The sequence below is a fragment of the Ambystoma mexicanum genome, chromosome 2p (genome assembly GCF_040938575.1).
Source record: "Ambystoma mexicanum isolate Mex_15411 chromosome 2p, UKY_AmexF1_1, whole genome shotgun sequence".
Lineage (NCBI taxonomy): Eukaryota > Metazoa > Chordata > Amphibia > Caudata > Ambystomatidae > Ambystoma > Ambystoma mexicanum.
In genome coordinates, this window is record NC_090923.1 from 915,091,979 (window position 1) to 915,117,346 (window position 25,368).

Genomic DNA, 25,368 nt, shown 5'->3' on the forward strand with positions numbered 1-25,368 from the left:
TTTTGGGTGGAAGCTGCTGTAATACAGTAGTGTGTTTCAATCAGTTGTTTTTTTATACAGGCTGCACACTAGTTCACCTTGGTGTAGAATGGTAAGGTCTAGAATTTTTTGAGAGTCCTGGTTCATTGTAAATTCAATATTGGTGTTACATTGGTTGATCCACATGTGGAAATCCAATAATAGCTGCATAGGACCCCTCCATATGAAAATCACATTGTCTATAAAGCGATGCCATTTTCTGATGTTGTGTTTGAATGGGTTGGTGTTGTTATAGATGACCTTTTCCTCGAGTTAGGCCATATGTAGAATCACAAGGATAGGCCCAAAGCCCTCTGCCAGTGATGTGAAGACTGAGTGTCCAAGGCAGAGGTAGACTCTGCTCCCGTACCATCCCCAAGACACATTGTGGGTGACCTGCTGCTGAAGGAAGAGCTGCCTCTCTGTCAGCCACACTGCTTCTCAGGGCCTTACCATGTTGAACAATCCCTGCAGGTTTTTGCCAGCCTCCCTGTGTTAGGGAGCCGAGAGTAAGGACTAAGCTGTCCCTCAGCCCCTGTATCTGGACTCACAGCACCTGAGAGCCAAGACAGCCAGGATCCCTGTCTTTTCACCCTCAAACCGCTATGAGCTGTGTTTTGTGCCTGTTCAACCCTCAAGAGCTGCCTTTGGCAGCACTGGACCGATCTTTGAGCTGCTGTACAGCACTCTCAAACCACTTACCTGCCACACCAGCTGAGCACATTGTTGCGTTGGCTGCCTCTTGAAGCTCACTGCTGCATCAGACACGTTCCAAATGCTTTTTGAAAGGCCAGTATCTTTCTTGCCGCTCTCCACCGACATTCGAACTGACCCTGGTATCCTAATCAAAATGTGATCTTTGAACGCTGCATCAAGCTTCCCAACTCAAACTATACATCGAGTCACCAGCATCAAGCCAATGAACTGACTGCTGAACTGACCCTGGTGGTCTTCACGATGCACAGTTCTTCGAATGCTGCTTCGAACCACAATAAACTTCAGCTCGGCCCGGCTCAACACCTTCACCACACCTGGAACAATGAGACCGTTGCATTCAACCTGCTTCGAACCGCACAAACAGCACCAAGAAGCCTGGTTTAACACTGTTGAACCGCCAATAACCGTGAAAGGTATTATTGACTGCTAACTGCTCCTGTGGTCAATCATTAACCCCTTTTTTCACACCAGAGCATATCATTTTTAAGAAGATGTGGCTGTCGATTGACTTACATGCCTGTATCACTACCCATAGTCCTGCATCTTTCTATCCCTGCATATTCTGTGTTGTTTGGACAGGAGTGTTTTTTTGGGTGTTTCCTATTTAGTTATTTTTGCCTATGGTGTATTGTATAGAACCTTGATTGGACGTTCCTTTATTTTGGACTGTTATACTTCGTTTTATGAGTCACTAGTGGATCACATTCACACCCCTCTGGAGAGTACACCTTGTCTCGGCCCACGTTACCAAAAAAGACGAAGGAGGTATATCTTTTTACTGCTCCATCTACTTCATCTTTATGATTGGGGTCACTCTTATTTAGTAAAAGTGTGAGGGCTGAATAGGTGGTTTAGCCACTCCTCATCCTTGTACTCCTGCAGGGCGGACGCCAGTGTGTAGCCCACTGTACTAGGTAAAATCATTTGTCCTCAAGTCAAAAAAATTAAAGGCAAAGATCCTTAGTGGATCCAAGGGTGTAAGATTGGTGCTATTTCCTGGCTAGCAGTGCGGGCCGTGGTATCCCTTGACTTGTATGGCCTCACATTACTAATCTGCATGCTAAATTACTGATCAGTAACAACATTTTGTTATGGCCAAAAAAGCTCATAAAGTTGAAAAGCAACTGCCCACTTTTCCCATCTGTTACTTTATTAAAACATACTGCCCCGCAGGGGGTGTGACCAAGCCTGATTTGCATATGGTCTTTCCCTTTCTGTGCTGGCTTGGCAGGTAAAGAACGATGGTCTGGAGGGTTGCCCAGGGCAATTGCCAGAGGTTTAAGATTAATTCTAAAGCTTCCAGCCATCACCTCTTTGCTTTGCTTTAAAAAACATGCAGGCCCAGAGCTCCTGTGCTTTCCTGTCAAGCATCTGAGATGTTCTGCTAGTCTTGACGTTTTGGTTCATGTCCTGATTTCTTATACAACATTTAAGTTTACATTTTCCATTATAAATAAAGTACTGCAAGTAGGCTAATTATATAGTTATCATATAGGCATGAATTCCAGGAGTGGATATTCGAACAAGGCTTTTATTGTCGCGTAATGGTCCCATGGCAACTCCAACCAGCCCTGGCTATTGTGGCAACAGCAATTTGCATTCTGGAATTTGTAGTTTTTTCCCCATTTGCTTGAACCCACAAATCCCCAAACAGAAAGTGCTATTGGCTAAAAGCGAAGACCGTCCACTATGCAAATACAATCCTTTCCTGCCGCTCCCAGCGTGGGCTTATTCATGCATCACAGGAAACACGTGAGATGTGTCTAAACCGCTGAGCTGTATAGAGAACATCACCTGCTTGTATCATTGTTTGAACCATGTTTGAAGTTTATTGTTCGACTTATGCGGATCAAATGTGCACCGATCCCAAAAACGTGAATTTTAGGATTTATTAATTCACCTTTTTCTTTCACAATGTAATCAACCACAGGGTGTGGAGGAATTTAGTTTTCAAATGCAGATGGATTATAACACAGTGAACACTATTACTTTGCAGGAAGATTTGGGATTAACAGATAAATGTGTCAATTAAGAGGACCTCACACTCCCGTTTTCCCCATTAATTGCGGTCTGCTGAGCAGCAACCCCGAACACAAGCTTGTGTGTTAGAGGGAAAAAGCTTGCACTCAAGGAGAGTGTAAGAAGGTGATAAAAGGGGGGGGGGACTCAAGGCTAGAACCTTGCACTGGACGTCAGTAACACAAGCTTGCATGTGAGAGAGAAAGAAGCTTGCACTGAAGGAAAGTTTAAAAGGGTGATTCAAGGGGGAGCAGGGCAAGAGGTTTGCACTGGATGTCAGTAACACAAGCTTGCATGTGAGAGAGAAAGAAGCTTGCACTGAAGGAAAGTTTAAAAGGGTGATTCAAGGGGGAGCAGGGCAAGAGGCTTGCACTGGGCGTCAGTGACACAAGCTTGCATGTAAGAGGGAAAGAAGCTTGCACTGAAGGAAAGTTTAAAAGGGTGATTCAATGGGGGAGCAGGACAAGAGGCGTGCACAGGGCATTAGTAACACAAGCTTGTATGTGAGAGGGAAAGAAGCTTGCACTGAAGGAGAGTGTTAGAAGGTGATCCAGAGGGGGAGCAGAGCAAGAAGCTTGCACTGGAAGTCAGTAACACAAACTTGCATGTGAGAGGGAAAGAAGCTTGCACTGAAGGAGAGTGTAAGAAGGAAGAAGGTGATCTGATGGGAGAGCAGGGCGAGAAGCTTGCACTGGGCGTCAGTAATACAAGTTTTCATGTTACAGGGAAAGAAGCTTGCATTGAAGGAGAGTGTAAGAAAGGGATACAATGGGGAAGCACGGCGAGAAGCTTGCACTGGGCATCCGTAACACAAGCTTGCATGTTGTAAGAAGATTCAATTCAACACTACAGCTAAGTCAATGCCTAGTCTGGGATACTGAATGGAAACCCTTATTGATATATCTTTATGTCCAGTTCATGAGTTCTGGATGACTACCCCTATATAACACCCCTCTCTTAGAATCCCCCTGACCCCACTGAGCCAAGAAGTAGTTCTGTTTTGCAAGTTTAAAAGGTTTATTTGAGAATTTAAACAATATATATATATCACACTTTAAAATAAATTAATATCTGATAGTACACTTAGACATATGATGTTGATCAACAATGGGTAATCTGGCACTAGCACACTTCTTTACAATCAATGAGGAGTTAGTATTGGATGGATAAAGTAGCAAAACTACTTTTATGATTTCAAGGGAAAAGCAATGAGGAATAAAATGCAGTACAGAAATACTTGATATGATTTTAGCAAAAGATAAAATAATCCCTTTTTCTCTGGCAATTCACCCCCCTCCCCTATGCAATGTAAGAAATGGAAGGAGATGGAAGTAACACACACAGTTCTTAGGAATGCAATCAAATATAGTTCAGTTCACCCCAGCAAGCTTAGACCACAGATAGAAGTTTGAAACACAGGCCCAAAATGCTTTTAAAAGGTGATGGCAATGAAGTGAGAAATATGCTGAAAATAGTTTTAATTCCCTTTAGGAGGTTAAGGGGGAGTGGTAGCTACTTGAGATAAGTTCAGGCTCACTTTAGCAATGATTCAGAGATGGTGATTAAGAGGCAAACGAATTTTTAGCAAGGAAAGAAATGACTGCTGATGGTTACACGTGGCTGGATTTTTATACAAATCGCAAATTGCGGTAAAATTCGCGAGTGCGTGAATCGTGATTGCGGAAAAAGTATAAGGAGTAGGTTCTAGGCTTGTTGGAAAGCTTTCAGAGGAAAGTTAAACCAAGTTCGTAGCCCAAACGGTTCCAGAGATACAGACGATTAAATAAAGGTAGTTTTTCGGATTTAAAGTAAACTCAAAATGACAAGTGACAGCTATGCAGCTGCAGAATTGACAAATGACAGTGGTGCAGCTTTACAAAATGACAAGTGACAACTTCTAGGAGGCAGTTCTGGTTAGATTAAAATAGTTTGGATTAGATTATTTTAAACTAAGAGTTTATTTCTGTCACAATCTGACCTAAGTACTCACAATATATTTTGGAAGGACTGGACCTCGTCACGGATCTGATCAATCAGGCTAGCGGCACTTCATAGCGATCTGGTCTCTGGGTCTGCGGTTCTGCACGGTCTGGTCTGGTCTGGTGTGGCACTGGTCTGGTCTGTCCGGATACAGCAGTCTCTGCACGGCTCCTGGATCTCTGCACTGGTCCTGGCAAAAGTTCTTGGCAAGGGATTCAAGCAGCTCGCCTGGCTGGGAGTAGCTTGCAATGATTTGAGGCCTGCTGCAGAGAACTCAGCTCGTGGTTTTAGGCCTCTGATTTAGGTTCTAAAGTATAAGTTCTAGGTTCTGGAGTATGTAGCTGGAGTCAGTCTGGAACTGGTATCTTCTGGATGTTGTCTGGTCTGGCAAAACGCTCCGCAGCAACTGGATTTGAATGTCTCTACCTGTCCCATCAGTCTCTTTTTATGTGTTTTGGAAATGGGTGTGTGCCTGGGCCTAGCTAAGCCTGCCCCTCTCTACATGTCATTGGCCCAATTCTCCCCTCTCCCATGATTGGGGGAAGGAAATGTGAATCAGAGTGATGCTGTAGGTTTTATGGGTCAGAGGATCCTCCGCTGGTCAGTTTGCCCACAAATCTATATTTGATTCAAATACATCCTTCCCAGATATACAATTTGTTGAAATTACATGTGCACATTATATATTCCTTATGGTCCATGCTTGTCCGCCTCTGATCTTCCTGGGGGCTTGCATTCAGAAATGGCAACATTTTGCGCTTTTTAACTGGTTTTGCAATATCGGACACTTACCCAAAATTACACACATGTGCGCAAGGAGTAATTGATGAAGTGTCAGATTTTTAACATGCAGACATTTGGAGTGACAACCTCTTTTCCGCTCGTAACCCCCCAGATCATACCACCGGGTCCTAAAACCTCTTAAAATGTGGGCAGAAAAATCACAAGAATTATGGTATCATTTAGATAATTTTGACAAGTCCGCACCATGAGTTATACATCTTTCTTAAAATCATATTCTGGCCAACAGGGGTGTGTCTTCCCAGGTCACATGGTGGAGAAACCAGTCTATCCACTTTCTTTAAGCTCAGCCTGTCCTCAGAGGGGGCTGCCCCTCCCCGTTTCTGCCAAGAGGAAGCCACTTTTACGACGCACCCAATATAACATTTGCCTGAGTCCAGGACAGGCCTTTGTTCAACTCCCTGTAGCTGCTCCACCCCTAATCTAATCAGAGAGGTGACAACTCCTTTTGGCAAGGGGAAGAGTGGCTGAGCAGATTTTAACTCCTGTGGGGGTAGATGTCAGGCAGAATTGGAATCTCTTTAAGCCAGTTTTTAGCTACATGTCATTTTTTTTGTTCCCAGTTTAAATCACTTACGATTTTTACATACACATTAAATAATTACTTCCTTCAAGTCATTTCAGAATATAGTTTTACATTGTATCCACCTCTTAGCAAGTCTTTCCTTGGTCTGGTTTTGATTCATTTGTTCAGTTTTACACAAAAGTCTGGTGGTTTTAAAACGCCGGCTTTCTGATAGTGGTGAGTACTGGTAATGCAACCATTTTTGGGATTTAAGAAAATGAATTCCCCACAGTTCTGGGTTGCTTTTGGCAATCAGCATTGCCATTCCCAATGGTTTCAGGCTACTGTGTGGGTAGCCCAATGGTGGTTTTAGGCAGTGCCCTCCTGTGCTCACAACATAGGCAAAAATGGGTGGCAGCTTATTCTTCATGCATTTCCCTGTGCATTTTCTGGGAAGTTCTGGCCATCATGATGTTTTCCATGCCAGTACTGCACAGTTTTCCTGTTCTGGCGTACATGTGGGCTTTTTGGCCATCTTGGATTTTCTAAGCCCACAGCACCAAATGTTGCAGCATGATAGCACAAACGTGGGTCAGGACAACCAACAAAGCCCCCCCCCCACGCGACTGCACTTTGAATTTGAGTCGATGGGGAGTCGGGTGCACAGAAGGTTTTGACCCACGCACTGGTATGTCCGCATAATCTTCTTCCAATTCTGCAAATGGCACAGTTCAGCATCTTTTCCTCCATCCGGTACTGATCGATCGGTTCTCCTCGCTGGTCCTGATGGGAATATTGGGCGGTACCCCGGGCCCCTTGGGTCTCTGCTCCCGGTCTCCGGATCGTCCTCCTTGGTCAGTCTCCATGGTTTCATCTCTCCTAGGATGATAAAGCAAAGCGGCAATACACATTCCTGGACATTTTTCCACCACTATTAATGGTGTGGTGAACATATACATTTTATGAATCGGAAGATATGAACATATACATTTTCTTTTTTAAATTAGGAGACAAGAACATCTATATATATACATGGATCACAGAATTTTATATGCTATATGTGGAATATTTTAGGGTTGGAACTGAATTACTCTGGAGCGGCCCCCTCTGGTATTGCAGAGGACTTCTCCAGTTGCTGCAAAGTGTGCCTGGGATGGCAACACTTCAACTGGTTTATGTGGACCCACTTGTCTTCCCCCTCTGCCAAACCGTCTTTGGGGATGCGGATCTTGTAGGCCACAGGGGAGATCTTGTCTATAATTTCAAAGGGTCCCTTCCATGTAGGCAAGAATTTTCGCTGTTTGGCCTGGTTCCTTTGGAAATTGTATAGATAGGACTGATCACCCACCTTATATTCCTTTCGGGTAGTTTTTAAATCATAGTGGGTCTTCATGCTCTCGGCTGATCTTTCTAGATTCCGCTGAGCATAGGCAAAAGCATGCTGAAGGTGTTTCCTTAAATTCTCCACATACTCATGAGTTGTGGAGGCATTTATCAACGTTTGCTCTTGGGTTCTGTAGAGTAAATGCTGGGGAAGCACCATCTTGCGTCCAGTCATCAACTCAAATGGCAACATTTTGGTTGCAGATGAAGGGCTAGATCTGATGGCCATTAGGACCAGAGGTAATCGGATATCCCAACTTGGCCCAGAATCTGCCACAAACTTCTTTAATATGCTCACAATGGTTCGGTTGTATCTCTCCACTGCTCCAGAAGAAGCTGGCCTGAAAGCAATGTGTAGCTTCCTTTTAACCCCCAGTATCTCCCACATCTTTGTCATTACTTCACTGGTGAAGTGGCTACCCCTGTCTGACTCAATCCTTTGAGGTAGACCAAAACGGGAAAAGATGTGGTTAATCATCAGGGCAGCTGCTGTTTCTGCCTTGCAGTTTGGGGCTGGGAGACATTTGGTAAACAAGCATGTAACGCTCAACATGTACTTGTTTCCTCTAGACGAGCGGATTACAGGGCCTACAAAGTCGATTTGCAAATCTGACCATGGCAGTGTCATCCCCCTCTTTTGGAGAGGCGCACGGTGTGTGAGGGATGATGGCTGAAATTGTGCACACACAAGACACCCCTTCAAGTATTGGTCGAGGTCCTGCCCCATGTGTGGCTAGTATGCAACCTCTCTTAAGATTTCCAGTGTTGTGTGAAACCCCCTATGACCGGCGGTGGCCGCATCATGGGCGTGACTTAACATCAGGCTTCGGAATGAGGTAGGAACCGCCCACTGATCGTGGCCAGCTTTGGATTTCCTTACCAGCAAACCGTCTTGGATTCGGAACATTTTTGGACATTTCATCAACACTCTTAGGTCCTCTTTCCCAATGTAATCGGTATCCGTCAGGGGAAAGTTCTCAGGGTCCTCAAGGTGTTGGTAAAACTTACCAATAATTGGATCCCCCTTCTCAGCTGTAATCAAATCAGCATCAGGGGGTCTCCTTGCTCCATTGGGCAGTTCAAAGATCATTGTGAGCATTTGTCTGGGACCTAGTGATAGCGGTGACCTTGATTTCCCCCAACAGGGACTCTATTTCGATTAGATCCCCTTGGATGGCCCCGGTTTTGGACAGCTGATCAGCTAAGTCATTTCCAGTTTTGTCTGGTCCCTCTACTTTGGAATGACCCTTGATCTTCTTCCAGTAGATGGTCATCCCATTCCAGGTGACCAGATCATCAATGTTTTGGATTAACTTCCCATGTTTCAGGGGTTTGTTATTAGCGCATAACATGCCTCTGGTTTTCCAGTTGACCAGGTGCTCCACGAACCTGTTCCGTACATAATCCGAATCTGTGATTATGACCAGTTCGTGGAGTTGATGCTGGACAGCAGTGAGGATGGCCTGATGCACAGCCATCAATTCTGCCACCTGACTACTTCGGGGACCAATTTTGTATCCAGCGGAGGGTTCTGGAAACTCCTTCACCCAGGCATTCCCTACGCCGGCCACCAGTTCTTTCTCCCCGTTGTTGTCAACATGGTACGAGCATCCATCCACATAGGCAGTGGGCATTCCCTCACACTTGTCTTCTTCAAAGACTTTGTGTGGGGAATTAAGGTATGCCTCCGTGTTGTCCTTGATTTTTAGACTTTCGTCCTCGAGACAGTTTTCTCTGGCACAATCATGCAAGTCAGCCAGACCTTGCGCGAGGGGACTCTTCTTGTTTTGGCCATATCTGACCTCCACAGGAAAGCCTTGCAATGACAGAATCCAGGAAGTAATTCGGGAATTACTCACATTTCCGGCCCGGATTCTGTCACTTTGGAGATATTGCAGAGGCTGGTGTGGAGTCTCCACTATGATGTGTTCCCCCTGGATAAACGGGCGGTAATTCTTCAATGCCCACACCGTTGCCAGGAGTGCCTTCTCACAATCGTTGAATTTTTCCTCCACAGAGGATAAAGTTTTGCTCGCATAGGAGATTACTTTATTGACCTTGTCATGCTTTTGGTATAATACTGCCGTCAAGCACGTATTAGAGAACCCTGTCTCCAGGAAGAACTCCTTGTTTCTGACAGGGTAAGCTAGGCAAGGCGCTTGTGAGAGGCTTCTTTTGAGTTGTCTTACTGCCTCGGCTTGTTCTGGACCCCATTCCCACTTGACCCCCCCCCTTTCAGGAGATGAATCAGGGGTCTGGTGATCTCTGCGTAGCCCTCAATGAACTTTCTGCTGTAATTAGTCTGTCCAAGGAGGCTCCTTAGTTCCCGCAGAGTTGTGGGGTCTTTCAGTTTCTGAAGTGCTTCCACTTTCTTTTCCTGGGGACAGAGACCCTGAGGAGTAATCTCATGCCCCAAGAAATTAACACGGGTTCTACACCACTGTGCTTTCTGAAAGGAAAGTTTTGCTCCGGCGGCCCTCAACTGGGTCAGAACATAACGGATTTCCGCTATGTGTTCCTCCACCGATGAACATTTGATGAGGACATCATCTACATAAGCCAGGTAACCCCTCGCACCCAGGTCGGGCATGGCCTTATGTAGGAAAATGTTGAATTCATTGCCGGAGTTGAGGTATCCGAAGGGAGTCCGGGTCCATGTGTACTGCTGGCCCCCAAAGGTAAAAGCCAGTTTGTACTGGTCCTCCCTACTGACAGGCACGGTCCAGTATCCATTGGTCAGGTCTATTGCAGTGAATACCTGTGACCACTGGATCTGGGCCAGCCCTTGGTCAATGTAGGGCAGAGGCCATCGGGAAGTATGGACCCGTTTGTTGAGCTCCCTGAGGTCGGCGCAGAGTCTCCACTGGCCGTTTGGCTTCAATATTCCCAGCACCGGGTTATTGAAGGTGCTGTGAACTGGACGGATTATTCCCCGGGACTCAAGGTTCTTAATTATTTCAGTAAGGGACTCCATGGATGCGAGAGGCAAGCGATATTGCTTCACAAACACTGGAGTCATTCCAGGGTCTGTGGGAATTGTTGTGGTGTGGATGTCGGTGCGACCACAGTCATATGAGTCTACCGCAAAGAGATCTTGGAAATCCAAGAAAACTTGTTTCAACTTTAGCTTCTGTTCCAGAGTCACACAGGCATCAGCTAGGTTGACTCTCTCTTCCACCATCTGTCTGAAGCCTGGAAAGACTTCTGGTTTGGCTATCTCAGCGGCCTCCTCCAGCTGGGTGGAGAAGTCCCTGGTCAGAGTGCTGATTTGGACTGGATGCCTCAGGTGGGAAAGGCAACCCTTATGGACCTGGAAAATCACCTCATCCCTCCTGAAGTCACAAGTCACATCTTCCTTACCATAGGGGCAGGAAGTGTACACCAGGAAGTTCCCCCCATGCCGGGTAGAAATCCTGTCTGGTATTGTATTGTCATCACTCTCACTGTCAAAACAGTCCTTGGGGATTGGTCCTAACAGTTCATTTCCTAAATCGATGGAAAAATGTCGGTCATCAACCGCCATTCCAATAATGGTGCCTGCGGCTAGAGTAATACTCTTTAAGCCGCTGTTATCCACCTCTATTAGAATGGTGTCATGTTCTATGTTGACTAATGGAGTTGGGTTTACCCCCAACCCTTGCTGTTGGAGAGAAGCGTTTAGATGTATGTAAGCATCAGGGTTTTTCAAATGTTGTCCTCTTTTAACTTTCACTTCCAGGGAGAATTGTCGGGTCCTTTCTGGGATGGTGACTTCCTCTTTGATCTGAATTTCAACTGCATAAGGTAGCAAATGAGCTGACCTAAATGCTTTTTCTGGATCATCAAAGCCCATGGGATTATCTTCTAATCGGGACCAAGCTTTGAAGTTTATTAGGTCCAAACTAATGGCAAAGCGATTGAGAATGTCACTGCCTAAGTAAAAGGCGGCTGTGACGTCTCGCACGACCCAACAATTATGGACTATGCTCTTGTTGCCAATGGAGATTTTGAGCATACACCTGCTTGGCAGGAGATGTTTGGAATTAGGTGCTTCCAGGTCCATTTCCCATTTGTCTATCAGTTTGAATGTGGGAATGGCTGGATCTTTTGGGAGTTGGCGGAACATGGCTTCGCTGATGAAGCTCTTACCGTTGTGCACACACACTCGAGCGAGAACAGAGTCCTTCCCATCATTTAACTGGACAGGGATGAACTGCTCTCCAATTTGCTGAATATCAGCCAGGCTCTGAGCTGATTTCACATCTTTCTGGACTATAGGAGTGGGAGTTTCTGATTGTGGATTAGTAAAGAATTTCAGGGTGTTTCCTTCCAGTGTGGAATACCACCTTAAACTGGAAGGAAGGTTGATTTTCAGAAATAGAGAGGACCCCCCATCACCAGTCTGTTGTCCTACTGCTATTACTGTCACATCTGGAATTTGGTTGTTCTGGAAGTGAAATTCTACTTGGTCAGATTTTTGTTCAACCATGTGGCAGGTGCCATTTAAACTAACATGGTTTACACTCTGTTTTAATTTTATTGGTCGGCTAGTCTGGTTCCAGAGGACCTTGTTTACGCAATCTATTAGGGGTGACAACCTTCTCAGGAGGTAAACAAGGGGTGCCTTCTGGAGTCACTACTATGGCCGGGTGTTTCACCTTGTGTCGCCCAATTTTAATGTCCAAGTCTGCAGTCCTCTCAACGGGAATTTCCTTCCCGTCAAAGTTCTGCAGTTGTCCAGGAAGAGAGGTGAGAGGAATTTGGTAATTCTCCCCCCTTCCTGCATTTAGTTCCTCAAAGGCCCTTTTGGACAGAAGGGTATCTTGGGATCCAGTGTCCACCAGTGCCAAAATTGTACCCTGCCCCTGTACTTGTACCGGGGCATAGTATCTTCCCTCCTTCTCCTCAAGGGGGCACAGATAATGCACATTTTTGGACAACTGCTAAGCTAACTTTCTGGTTTTGGGCATTGCTAGAGAAGAGATTTGGGCAGAATTCTGTGGAGAGTCTTGGGAATCTGAAAGAAAAAGTTGGCAACTGGAGATCAGAGCCATTGTGGGTTCCCCTGGTTCCGGTTCTGGGCCGCCCCCCCATTTTTGGAGGCAGTCACCAGGATGGGTTTGAACCAGGGGATTTTGGTATTGTCGGTTCTGGGATGAGATGATGGGCGGCGGTAGCTCAGTCTCCACATCTCCTCAGTCTGAATTGGCATCCCTTGGGACCCCATCTCTGAAGGAGAAGATCCTTTCCCCAGGATCCTCTGAGGATCCCTCTCCCTCAAATTGGAAGATCTGTACCTCCTCCACAAAGTGGGTCTGTTTGGGTCCTTTGTTTCTCCTACCCCCCCCCCCCTCTGCTCCTTGGGAGGCAGGCTTTCAGGGGCAGGAGATTTTGTTTCCGGTTCCTGGTTTTCCAGGGGCTGTTTACAAGTTGGGAAGGAGGCTTCCTCCAAGGCTTTACACCCCCTTCCCCTTGTGCCTCCTCCCTGGGAACCGGTGGGTTATCGGGGTGCTGCCCCCGTCATTGTTCTGGAGCACCAGGTCCCGAGTTTGGGGCATTCTGCGGTGGCATGCTCATCTGAGGGTTCTGTTGAGCCCTCAGTATGTGACCCAGATCCCGTGCCATATTTTGGACCTGGCGCTCAAGTTGTGAAACCCGCTCAGGCTGATACGGGGCTCTATTTTCTCCCCTGGGCTGATCCCGGGAAGGGTAGCTATCCCTTCTCTGGTAGTACCCCTGGTTGGGAAGATTTTGGTACCCCTCCACCCTTGGCCTCCCCTCTCCCGGATTAGGTTGTCTGGGCTCAGGGAATTGGGGAAAGAAGGATGGATGATTTTGGGGCTGGAAATTGGGTGGATACCTGGGGAAAAAGTTCTGCCCAGGATTTGGAGAATTTCTGCCCTCTGGGGGGAAGTTAGGAGGGAAGTTCCCTGGGTCAGGTGCTTGGCTGGATCCCCCCCCCCTTGGGCTTGAGGAGTCCGCACATAACTCAGGATTGGTCGGTTTCCCTTGTAGCAGGGACTTACATAGTCAGGGGAGCGGGGGACCCCATTTGTGGGACTACCTCCTCGACTCCCTGTCTGTGACTGGCCCGAGGGCCTTCTGGGCTGTGAATTATTTGGTGCAGGCAGGTTTTTAGGCCCCCCCCATCTCCAAATCTAAAACGGGGGCAACCTTTACCTCTGCCACCTTGGCAGCAGCAGGGGTGCTGTTAGTTTTGGGGTTTTTCGGCGCATTATTTTTATTTTCGATAGGCTTCTGCACCTCATAGATCCGGGTAGCCTGTTCAATGACCCAGTCTAAAGATCTTTTCTCATGAAAATCTCTCACGAGCTGGGTCATTATGTATTTGGGTAAGGCATGGAAAAACGTATTGATAAATTCTCTGCTATCCGTGCGCACCCTTCTGGTGGTCTGCGCAAAAGAACATTTTAATTCTTGCACAAACTCTTGTGGGGCCTGATCCTCCCCACATTGCAAATTGTAGGCTGCCTTGCGAGCCTCTTGAGGATTTCTGTGAACAGAAAAATGTTTCAAGATGGCCGCCTTATAGGTGGACCATCTTAAATGATTTTGGTCCTCCAGCTCCGCAAAGAAACTGGAGTATTCTGGGGAGAATGTCCATTTGACGTACTGGATGCAGCTACTGCTGTCCTTCAAATGGAAAGTCTCCATCATTTGCTCATAGAGCTCCAAGTGTTCCCAAACGGAATACTTGGCGTTCTTATGATAAGGCGTGATGACACTCCTTATTGCCTTTATTTGCTTCAATGGGTCCTTAAGCAAGGCCTTATTGGCCTTTTTGGTTCGGGTAACCCTGGTCCATTCATCCTCTGACTCAGAGGCACTGCTCCCAGAGGTTCCTGTCTGATCTTCCAGGTTTTCCCGGATTCTGCGAGCCTGTGGACCTGGTCTCCTGTGTCCTGCGCCGTTCAGAGGAGTCTTCAGATTCCTCCTTGCTGCCAGGATTTGATGGGTACCCCCACCACTGACCTAACAGAAGTTTTCAGGATGCCCTTAATGGGCCTACTCTCCTGGGGTTCCCCACTAAATTGCACTGTGCTTGGGTGCCCATACCCGGACGCCCGCCCCTCCATTCCTGGGAGGTACTGGCCTATGAGCCCCATACTTCTGGTTGGATAGTAATCTGCCATCCCTGTGGCCCGGTGCTCATGTGTGCGAGGGGACATGGGGGTGGCAGAGTCCAGGGACTGAGAGATATGAAGGCCTCTGGTACTAGGGCTTCTGAGGTTATGCTCAGGAGTCTCCCTCTCCCAGCGAACCTGGTCTCTATCCGCCCCTGCTCTCTGTTGCAATGCAAGAGCCTGTGCTTTCAGTTCCTGAGTTAAGGCCTTACTAGACTCTATCAGTCTCTCCTGCATCGCTACCTGTCGGTGGAGCCTATCATTGTGCTGGCAGAGAGCCTCATTTTCTCTCTGTGCCTCCTGATTGGTCCTGGAGTACTGGGCCAGTCTTTGCTGCAGGAGGGTTACCTCCTGAGTCCCTTCCCTACTGGCCTGCTCCTTTCTTGCCAGAGCCTCCTCCACCCTCCTGGTGTGCTCTAACAAGTTCTGGTGTTCTTTTTGGAGGTCACCCAGTCCCTGGAGGGCCAGGTGATTTTCTTCCATTTTCCTTTTTAAACGGCAGACTTCCTGGCCTAAGGTGTCCCTTTCCTGACTAAGAGTCTGCATCTGTGCCGCCAGGTCATCCCTTTGCCTTTGGAATGCACTGGCTCTCTGGCGCTCCTGATCAAACTCTGCCTGGGTATCCAGGTCTTTCAGAATCAATTTATTGCTTTCTGCCTTTTCCCTATCTAGGTGGCTTTGCAGGGTGACTACCTGCTCAGCACATACCCTATTGAAATCTAATTGTTGCTCCAGCTTTTTCTGGCTCTGTAGTAGGGAGTCCAAACCTTCTTGGTACTCCTTTTGCAAGGCCAGAAATCTGGTATCCTGGTCAGCCTTTTCCTGTTGCAGGATGTCCATATCCTCTTTTATTTTAATGATATACTGCCTACTATCATTTTCTAACTCCTGGCTCCTCTGCAGCCTCTGCTCAGAAGAGACCAGTTCAGATTGGACCTTCTCTAACGCCATCTGTCGCCTATTTGCCAGATCTTGGCTTTCAGTACATTTATCCTGCATGTCTCCCATATATAGGTACAGGTAATCCGCTATCCTGGCAATCTTATTGTGTTCATCTTTGGCTTTAGGAGTCATATATAGTTCACTCAGGGCCACATCTAATGGACCCTGATCTCTCCATATGTCTGACCCTGTTTCAGTGACCTGTTGCGCGATGGCCTGCAACCAGACCGTTTGGTCCTGGTGAGTCCACTCACCTCTCACAAATAGCTTATGTAAGAGGTGCTCCCTCGCTATTTTCATGTCTACCAAGGTCGTCATTCTAGAGATTGATCTCTGTCCTGACTTACAGAAATTAGTATTTTATTTTTGCAAAACAGACCTTTTCCTTAGAGTGTCCCTTTGAAGAGTGCTTTACAGCGTAAAACAGCGTGGTGATCCGACTGGATGTATGTATCCCGTCAGTTAGCACACTGTATTAAGCTGCACAAGTGATAGATCTAACCCAGACGTCCGGCTTGAGCCCCCAATTTGTAAGAAGATTCAATTCAACACTACAGCTAAGTCAATGCCTAGTCTGGGATACTGAATGGAAACCCTTATTGATATATCTTTATGTCCAGTTCATGAGTTCTGGATGACTACCCCTGTATAACACCCCTCTCTTAGAATCCCCCTGACCCCACTGAGCCAAGAAGTAGTTCTGTTTTGCAAGTTTAAAAGGTTTATTTGAGAATTTAAACAATATATATATATCACACTTTATAATAAATTAATATCTGATAGTACACTTAGACATATGATGTTGATCAACAATGGGTAATCTGGCACTAGCACACTTCTTTACAATCAATGAGGAGTTAGTATAGGATGGATACAGTAGCAAAACTACTTTTATGATTTCAAGGGAAAAGCAATGAGGAATGAAATGCAGTACAGAAATACTTGATATGATTTTAGCAAAAGATAAAATAATCACTTTTTCTCTGGCAATTCACCCCCCTCCCCTATGCAATGTAAGAAATGGAAGGAGATGGAAGTAACACACACAGTACTTAGGAATGCAATCAAATATAATTCAGTTCAACCCAGCAAGCTTAGACCACAGATAGAAGTTTGAAACACAGGCCCAAAATGCTTTTAAAAGGTGATGGCAATGAAGTGAGAAATATGCTGAAAATGGTTTTAATTCCCTTTAGGAGGTTAAGGGGGAGTGGTAGCTACTTGGGATAAGTTCAGGCTCACTTTAGCAATGATTCAGAATGGTGATTAAGAGGCAAACGAATTTTTAGCAAGGAAAGAAATGACTGCTGATGGTTACACGTGGCTGGATTTTTATACAAATCGCAAATCGTGGCAAAATTCGCGAGTGCGTGAATCGTAATTGCGGGAAAAGTATAAGGAGTAGGTTCTAGGCTTGTTGGAAAGCTTAGATTCTAAGCTCTCAGAGGAAAGTTAAACCCGGCGGTGAGTAGCTTGCAATGATTTGAGGCCTGCTGCAGAGAACTCAGCTTGTGGTTTTAGGCCTCTGATTTAGGTTCTAAAGTATAAGTTCTAGGTTCTGGAGTATGTAGCTGGAGTCAGTCTGGAAGTGGTATCTTCTGGATGTTGTGTGGTCCGGCAAAACGCTCTGCAGCAACTGGATTTGAATGTCTCTACCTGTCCCATCAGTCTCTTTTTATGTGTTTTGGAAATGGGTGTGTGCCTGGGCCTAGCTAAGCCTGCCCCTCTCTACTTGTCATTGGCCCAATTCTCCCCTCTCCCATGATTGGGGGAAGCAAATGTGAGTCAGAGTGATGCTGTAGGTTTTATGGGTCAGAGGATCCTCCCCTGGTCAGTTTGCCCACAAATCTATATTTGATTCAAATACATCCTTCCCAGATATACAATTTGTTGAAATTACATGTGCACATTATATATTCCTTATGGTCCATGCTTGTCCGCCTCTGATCTTCCTGGGGGCTTGCATTCAGAAATGGCAACATTTTGCGCTTTTTAACTGGTTTTGCAATATCGGACACTTACCCAAAATTACACACATGTGCGCAAGGAGTATGGACATTAATTGATGAAGTGTCAGATTTTTAACATGCAGACATTTGGAGTGACAACCTCTTTTCCGCTCGTAACCCCCCAGATCATACCACCGGGTTCTAAAACCTCTTAAAATGTGGGCAGAAAAATCACAAAAATTATGGTATCATTTAGATAATTTTGACAAGTCTGCACCATGAGTTATACATCTTTCTTAAAATCATATTCTGGCCAACAGGGGTGTGTCTTCCCAGGTCACATTGTGGAGAAACCAGTCTATCCACTTCCTTTAAGCTCAGCCTGTCCTCAGAGGGGGCTGCACCTCCCCGTTTCTGCCAAGAGGAAGCCACTTTTACGACGCCACCAATATAACATTTGCCTGAGTACAGGACAGGCCTTTGTTCAACTCCCTGTAGCTGCTCCACCCCTAATCTAATCAGAGAGGTGACAACTCCTTTTGGCAAGGGGAAGAGTGGCTGAGCAGGTTTTAACTCCTGTGGGGGTAGGGGGTAGATGTCAGGCAGAATTGGAAACTCTTTAAGCCAGTTTTTAGCTACGTGTAATTTTTTTGTTCCCAGTTTAAATCACTTACGATTTTTACATACACATTAAATAATTACTTCCTTCAAGTCATTTCAGAATATAGTTCTACATTGTATCCACCTCTTAGCAAGTCTTTCCTTGGTCTGGTTTTGTTTCATTTTTTCAGTTTTACACAAAAGTCTGGTGGTTTTAAAACGCCGGCTTTCTGATAGTGGTGAGTACTGGTACTGCAACCATTTTTGGGATTTAAGAAAATGAATTCCCCACAGTTCTGGGTTGCTTTTGGCAATCAGCATTGCCATTCCCAATGGTTTCAGGCTACTGTGTGGGTAGCCCAATGGTGGTTTTAGGCAGTGCCCTCCTGTGCTCACAACATAGGCAAAAATGGGTGGCAGCCTATTCTTCATGCATTTCCCTGTGCATTTTCTGGGAAGTTCTGGCCATCATGATGTTTTCCATGCCAGTACTGCACAGTTTTCCTATTCTGGCGTACATGTGGGCTTTTTGGCCATCTTGGATTTTCTAAGCCCACAACACCAAATGTTGCAGCATGATAGCTCAAACGTGGGTCAGGACACCCAACAATGTGAGAGGGAAAGAAGCTTGCACTGAAGGAGAGTGTAAGAAGGTGATACAATGGGGGAGCAGGACAAGAAGCTTGCACTGGGCATCAGTAACACAAGCTTGCATGTGAAAGGCAAAGAAGCTTGCACTGAGGAGAGTGTAAGAAAGAGATAAAACAGGGGCAGCGTGAGAAGCTTGCATTGAGTGTCAGTAACACAAGCTTGCATGTGAGAGGGCAAGATGCTTTTACTGAAGAAGAGTGCCACAAGCTTGCATGTGAGAGGGAAAGAAGCTTGCACTGAAGGAGAGTGTAGGAAGGAGATACAATGGGAAGAATGGCGAGAAGCTTGCCCTGGGTGTCAGTAACACAAGCTTCCATGTGAGAGGGCAAGAAGCTTGCACTGAAGGAGATGCCACAAACTTGCATGTGAGAGGGAAAGAAGCTTGCACTGAAGCAGAGTGTAAGAAGGTGATGCAATGGGAGAGCAGGGCGAGAAGCTTGCACTGTGTGTCAGTAACACAAGCTTGCATGTGAAAGGGAAAAAAGCTTTCACTGAAGGTGAGTGTAAGAAGGTGATACAATGGCAGAGCAGGGCGAGATGCTTGCATAGGTGGCAAGCAGTCTGAGAAACTGGCCCTGAAGGGCAGTTTTGCAAACTCGTTCTGCTGGGTGTTGTAAGAACACACTTATCGAAAAGAAGACAAGGCCATGTCTCATTGCACAGGAAAAATAAATCTTTCCTGACACTTGCCTGCATCGCTGCCAGATTAATCCTGAGAAGAATGCTGGTGATACAATGTCTGAGATAAGGCTCACACCTCACCTTAAATAGGGCTTTGCAGTGGGACATTACAAATATCTTTCTAACATGTATCTTTGTTATCAGCAGCACCGTTAAATGGAAAGCTCTTTAGGTGGAAAGCAAGAGGCAGAGCAGTGAGCGGATCTTTGTCTACAACAAGCTGTCATTGTAAGTCTGAATGTTGAGTGATATAAACTGGAAGGGTGTATTTGTATCTGACAATTCACGACAGCGCCAGCTAACAACCTGGTATGCTCTCTCTAGCAAGACAATTAAACTGAGGGACAAAAACAACCCCAGCTCCCCACTCCCTTTTCGCACTATCTAGTTAATTTCCCTGGTGTTTGCTCACTTGACATGAGCAAAAGGTGATTTCCTTTTTCTTGGAACCTTATATTTTCTTCACATCAAGCATAAAATCGAGCTTCATTCCTTGTCAAACAATAACGACAAGCAGATGACCTTGTCAGACAGATTTGTTTTTTGTTGTTGTCTTTCTTTAAGTCTTAAATGTACAGCTGCAAAGCAGAGATTTGTTTAGGCTAACATGACTTTGCATCCTGGTAATTGTAGTCTTCCATGCAGGATGGGAAAATAAACCTACAATCATACTTGTTTTTCTTACCATGGTTCTATAAGGATTTATATATGGGTTAAGTTGGTTGATTGAGTGATTTGAGAACATTTAAAGTCACCTCCCTAAAAAAGGAGTTTTATTTATTTTCACACGGGCCTAGAAATTGGCTTCACCGCTTAAAGTATCCTATCTTGGACACATGTGTTTTTCCTAAACGTGCCATAACTGCCGGAATTGTGATTCCCTTGAACTGATTCAGTTTGCAATGTATGCTGTTAAAAAGCCTCACCTCCAGGCTTCTTATATGATGCTCCTCCATATATAATATGAACAGTCACCATTCATACATTGCACATCACAATGTGTCTCCTTGTTTACTCATGGTAACTTACTGTAATGTAACTTCAAATGGTGCCCTCAGGCATCAAAGACCGATGTCTCTACCTGCAATGTCATCAGATATCATGGCTCTACCAGGGATTCCAGTGAATTATGCAAAAAAAGAGGACTATGTTTTTTTGCTGCACAGTACTTCGGTAATATTAGAACCAGCGCTGCTCTCAACCACTCTCATTCACGCATTGAAACGCTGAGAAAATGTACATATATGGAGAAACCCTAAGTCATATGGATACCAACTACCTACTGGACCGGGCACAAGTCGGTTTCAGACCTATGCGAGGGACTGAATAAGCACTACTCTCCATCTGGGATGACCTGAAGATGAACTCAGACTCCAATACCGCCTCCTCGCTGATACTATTAGACCTTTCAGTGGCTTTTGACACAGGCCACCATGCAAACCCCATCAAAAAAATAGAAGGAGCAGGGGTAAGCAACTTTATGCTACAATGGATGAAATCCTCCCTGACAGAAAGAACAAAACCACCTGTCTACCCTTGTTCAACTGAACCACATGCATACTCAGATGTGGGGTTCCACTAGGCTCACCCCTCTCACCACTACTCTTTAACATCTACATGGCAACTCTCATGAAACTCATCAAAAGACACAAGTTTACATGCTACAACTGTGCAGATGAAACTCAAATCGTCTACAAAATTGCCACCAATAAGGACATAGACCAAACCCTTGTGAATTCCTTCTCACTAATTTTTTACATGGATGAACAACAGCAACCTTAAACTAAACCCAGATAAAACTGAAATTATGCTCACGCCCCACAACCCCTCTATCCTCTAATGCCAAGGCCTACAGAAATGGGAACCAGACCAGAATCCTTCAAAGTGGTTACACATCTTGGAATCTTGACGGACAACTGGATCCTCAAGTTAGCAAAGTAGTAAGAAATGCTTCTTCCACCTACGCGCTAGCAGACGGCGATTACCCTTTCTCTCTTTTCCACAAAGAACACTGTTATCTCACTTGCCCGGTCTAGAATAGACTATGCCGCACTACCTCACCAAAAAGCGACAATGTATCCAGAGCACAGCAAAAAGACTCCTAAAACAAGCGCTTTGGATTAAGGCACTATATAAATAACACATTGTTATCATTATCATTAAGACTCAACAAGGGAGAACACATTACGCCAGCACTAAGGTCACTACACTGGCTACCAGTCAAGAAAATTATCTCTTTCAAAACCCTCTGCATTTTCCACAGAGCAATTCATGGCCAAGGAGCAGAATTCCTGAAAGAAGAAATCTCTGTGCACAGACCGAACCGTGAGGTTGAGCTTGACCTACGCCTTGAACCAAAACTTTATCCGAAAATGAAATATGGTGGATCAGCATTTTCAAACATCTCAGAGAAACTCTTGAATTCCCTCTCCAAGGGAATAAATACAATAGAGGAACACCTGACCTTCAGGAAGGCACTACAATCATGGCTTTTTAATATGCCGAGCTACCTTGCAAGCAATAGGTCCTCGTCAAAGAGCGAACAAACGTAACTGACCTTGGCGCTCTTGGTTTCAATTACCCAACAAGCTGGCTGCGCGACTGTGACTTAACCCGATGCCATGCGGAGTGCACTCTCTTTCCCCCACTAAACCATACTAAAACCCTCAATGCTCCTGCAAACAAGCCACACGCAAATCAACAATGCCATGCACGCATGACACCTAAGACCCCCCACACTGACACCAAACAGCAGACCTCCACACCTCCTCTAATAACTCACACAACCTCAACACAGCCAATGCATAATTATGCCATGGGCACACAAGGCCTCTGATATGGAAGCAAACGCCTTGCATGCTACCAGCCCAGACCACTTAGAAGCAAACCCACACACAGTGGCAGCAACACCACAGCACAAGCAATTGTAGGCTCTCCCTCGCCTCCCACTCGCAAACCAACCCCTCTTATTTTCAGATGTGCCACAGCACCTGGAGTAGAGGCCATGCAAATGGCAGCGGTGTGCGGTCTAAATCGCACTAGCATGACATAAGTGTATTTCAGCAACAAGCACCAAAATAGCAACCCTGACTGTCTTCTCTCACTAGCCCCATGAGCAGGACTCAAGCTCACAGCAAGAATGCCCTCTGATCTGACACCAGCTGCCAGAGCAGGAAATGAACCCATATGGCCCTCTGTACACTGAAAGGTCGACCTACCAGGGGCCTGCAACCTTTGGCTCTCTAGATGCTGTGGACTACAAGTCCCATCAGCATAGTCAATGGCGAGGGTTCATGGGAGTCTTAGTCCAAAACATATAGAAGGTTGCAGGTCCATGAAAAGGCACAGGTTAGTAAGCCACGCCTCCAGAGAAGAACCTTCCGGGCACCACAGGGAGCGTGCCCCCTGCTACCAACACAGACACGGGTGGCTCTGAGACCATTGTTGGCACACCAGCACTCACTCACAAGAACACGATGCTGCAGGTGCAGGCCAGCAGAGGGTGACGCGAGCCCATGCGATGCCCCAGGCCACCAGCCCCATCGGCCCTCACGCTGTGTGGCGTGGGCAGGCGGGATGACAAGTGTGGGTGTTGTGTTGTTTGGTGTGGGAGGCAGCACGCCACATATTGGTTCTGCGTTGTGTGGGCTCGGGTTCGTGCTTGGTCTCAGTTGGCAGCGCCCGGCTGTGCACAAGCATGCTCGCTCGCGTGCACGGCTCCTGCGGCCATGGTGTCAGCACGGGGGCCCTCGCTCTGCGCAGCCCACACAACTCGTAACAAAGTCTTGCCCGGTGCGTGATAAGAATGACAATGGTAACAACGCTGCAGAAAACCGGGCCAGGAATCGAAATGTCCGAGAAACTCATCCGCGGAACGTATCCACTTGCAGTTCCTGCACAGAAAAGAATTCAGGATTCTAAGAGCATTCCACTGATAAAAGAACAACGTTGCTAAAGGCAGCGGCGCGCGGTGCACAACCCAATAGCATAACACACTATAGCGCACCGTGCAACGACATAACAAAAAACACTAGATATATCATAGCGTAACATAGCATAACAAAATAACACCATACGATAACATCGTCCCGTGAGGATAGCTCAGCGGCAACATACTCGCCTTGGAAACAAAACAACACGAAACAAAACAGGTTCGATCCCCGGGTCCGCGCTTAGAAACCTCTGGGTATTAAGCGTGTTATAAATACGCAACTAAGACATATTCCTGTAACTGCGCCTCGATGTGTGAGCGCTTTAAATATATAAACATACCGTACCCAATTATCATAAAAAAAGATGACCATGATAAAGCATAACATAACTCCATGATGTAGGGGTTATGAGGAGGGAGAAGTCCCACCTCGATTGGGGATAAGTCACTTCTAGTAAAGATGTCCTAGAACAACCCCCCACCACCCGCAGACAAGAGCTAGGGGAGCAGGCCTTCCAAGCTGTGAACGTTAGGATACATGAAAGAAAACGCCAAGTGCGTGTTGACTTTTTGCCGGTCTTAATCCAATACAGCAAACCCAAAATCGCAGCGCACGCCAGATATCGACCACACGACACTAACCACACCGTGTGTCTCAGACACGTGTTGGTGAGCAGCCATGCACGGCCGCTCCGGGAAGCCACGCGCCTGTATTTCGGAACCCCCACAGGAGCTGCAAGCAGCCCGCTACCAGCTTCGCCGAGAGCTATTCCAGACCATAACTGGCCGCACTTTTAAGAAAGAACCTGTCCTGTGACCCCATCCTTTCCGCGTCAGTGGGTGGCCGCGAATCCTCGCACCTGTGGCAGAGCAGCCGCTCCCGTATAGCTCCTAAGTGGCTGCATCCATGGCCAAGGCGCACGGAGTAACCCTATACCCGTGGCCTTGACACTCGCAATACCGCCCTTAAAGCGCCTGGGCTGCTCGCATTGGCGAGTGCGTGTCGCCCCCGTACCTGAGCAGTGACGTCAGCTGGACTTGCTGTCCGTACCTGGGCGTGCTGTGCCGTCTGGTTCCGTGCAAGGTCACGTGGGCACAGCTGGTCTTGTCCCGTACCTGGGGTCACCAGTGCTCGGCGTTTCCTTCTGGTTCTATACCTGGTCACCTGGAGTCAGTTAGTCGTGTTCGTCTCGCTGTGCCCGCCTGGTTCTGTACCGGGTGTGGCCGCCTGGGTTCAGCGCTTTTCGCGTTCCTCTCTGGTTCTCTGTGCCTGGTCCAGGGAGTTCAGTTGGGCCTGTCGGTCTTCTTCTTTACCTGGTTCCGTGTGGTGCGCTGGTCGCACTGGGTTGCCGTGTGCCCGGTCCAGTGGGGTCAACAAGTCTCGTGCATGTCTGGTTCTTAGTATTGCTAGCTAGACTTATCTGGGCCTGTGCGAGTCGAAGTAGCTCAAATAGTTTTAGTTCTTGCACCCGTCTGCTTCTGTGCTCGGTCCGGGGAGTTCCGCTGGCCTTAGACCTTTCTGGTTCTGTGCCTGGTCGAAGTAGTTCAATTAGTTTTAGTTCGAATGCCAGTGCGGTTCTGTTCCTGGGCTACGGGGGTCACCTCGTGCCAATTCTCGCACCTGGCCCGTTCTGTACCTGGTCAGGGGGATCAGCTTGTCTCGCCGCGCGGCTGCCTTTCAAAATGCGCCGTTTTCTCAATGAGGTCTGTTTTCTCAAGTTGCAGTCTGCCGGGGCAGTGCGCCCTCCTCTCCTTAACTCCCTCCCTCCTCCTCGGCGCCTTATCCCACCGCCCCCACCCCCGCATGAAATCGGGCGCACCCCCTTTGCTGCCCCACCCAATCATTCTGAGGGGCACGCACCCTTGTGTCAGAGGCCAGGGACTTGTGCGGGAAACGCACGCACGCTGTCATGGTGCGGATTTGGGGGAGCGCCCGGTGCACAGAGGCTGGAAGTGGAACGGCTCCTGTGACTGCAGCACAAGAACAACCCCCCTCTAGGGATAGCTGTACACTACAAGCCTGGTGCACGCGGTCTCCCGCGCCCCCTGAGTTCTACATTAGTTTCA

The 25,368-nt window shown here is 46.9% G+C and overlaps 1 protein-coding gene across 2 annotated transcripts in view; it reads right to left on the reverse strand.

The window, feature by feature from the left end:
* LOC138566901 (proton-coupled zinc antiporter SLC30A1-like) overlaps positions 1-25,043 on the reverse strand; it is a 196,751-nt gene extending 171,708 nt beyond the window's left edge. Inside the window, exon 1 of one of the 2 annotated variants that reach the window (XM_069644630.1) lies at positions 24,353-25,043. The gene's annotated coding sequence lies outside the window, so the exon portion shown is untranslated. Of the gene's footprint in view, positions 1-24,316 lie in introns of both variants that reach the window. The other variant, XM_069644629.1, reaches the window with a different exon arrangement.
* Positions 25,044-25,368: the final 325 nt, after the last annotated feature.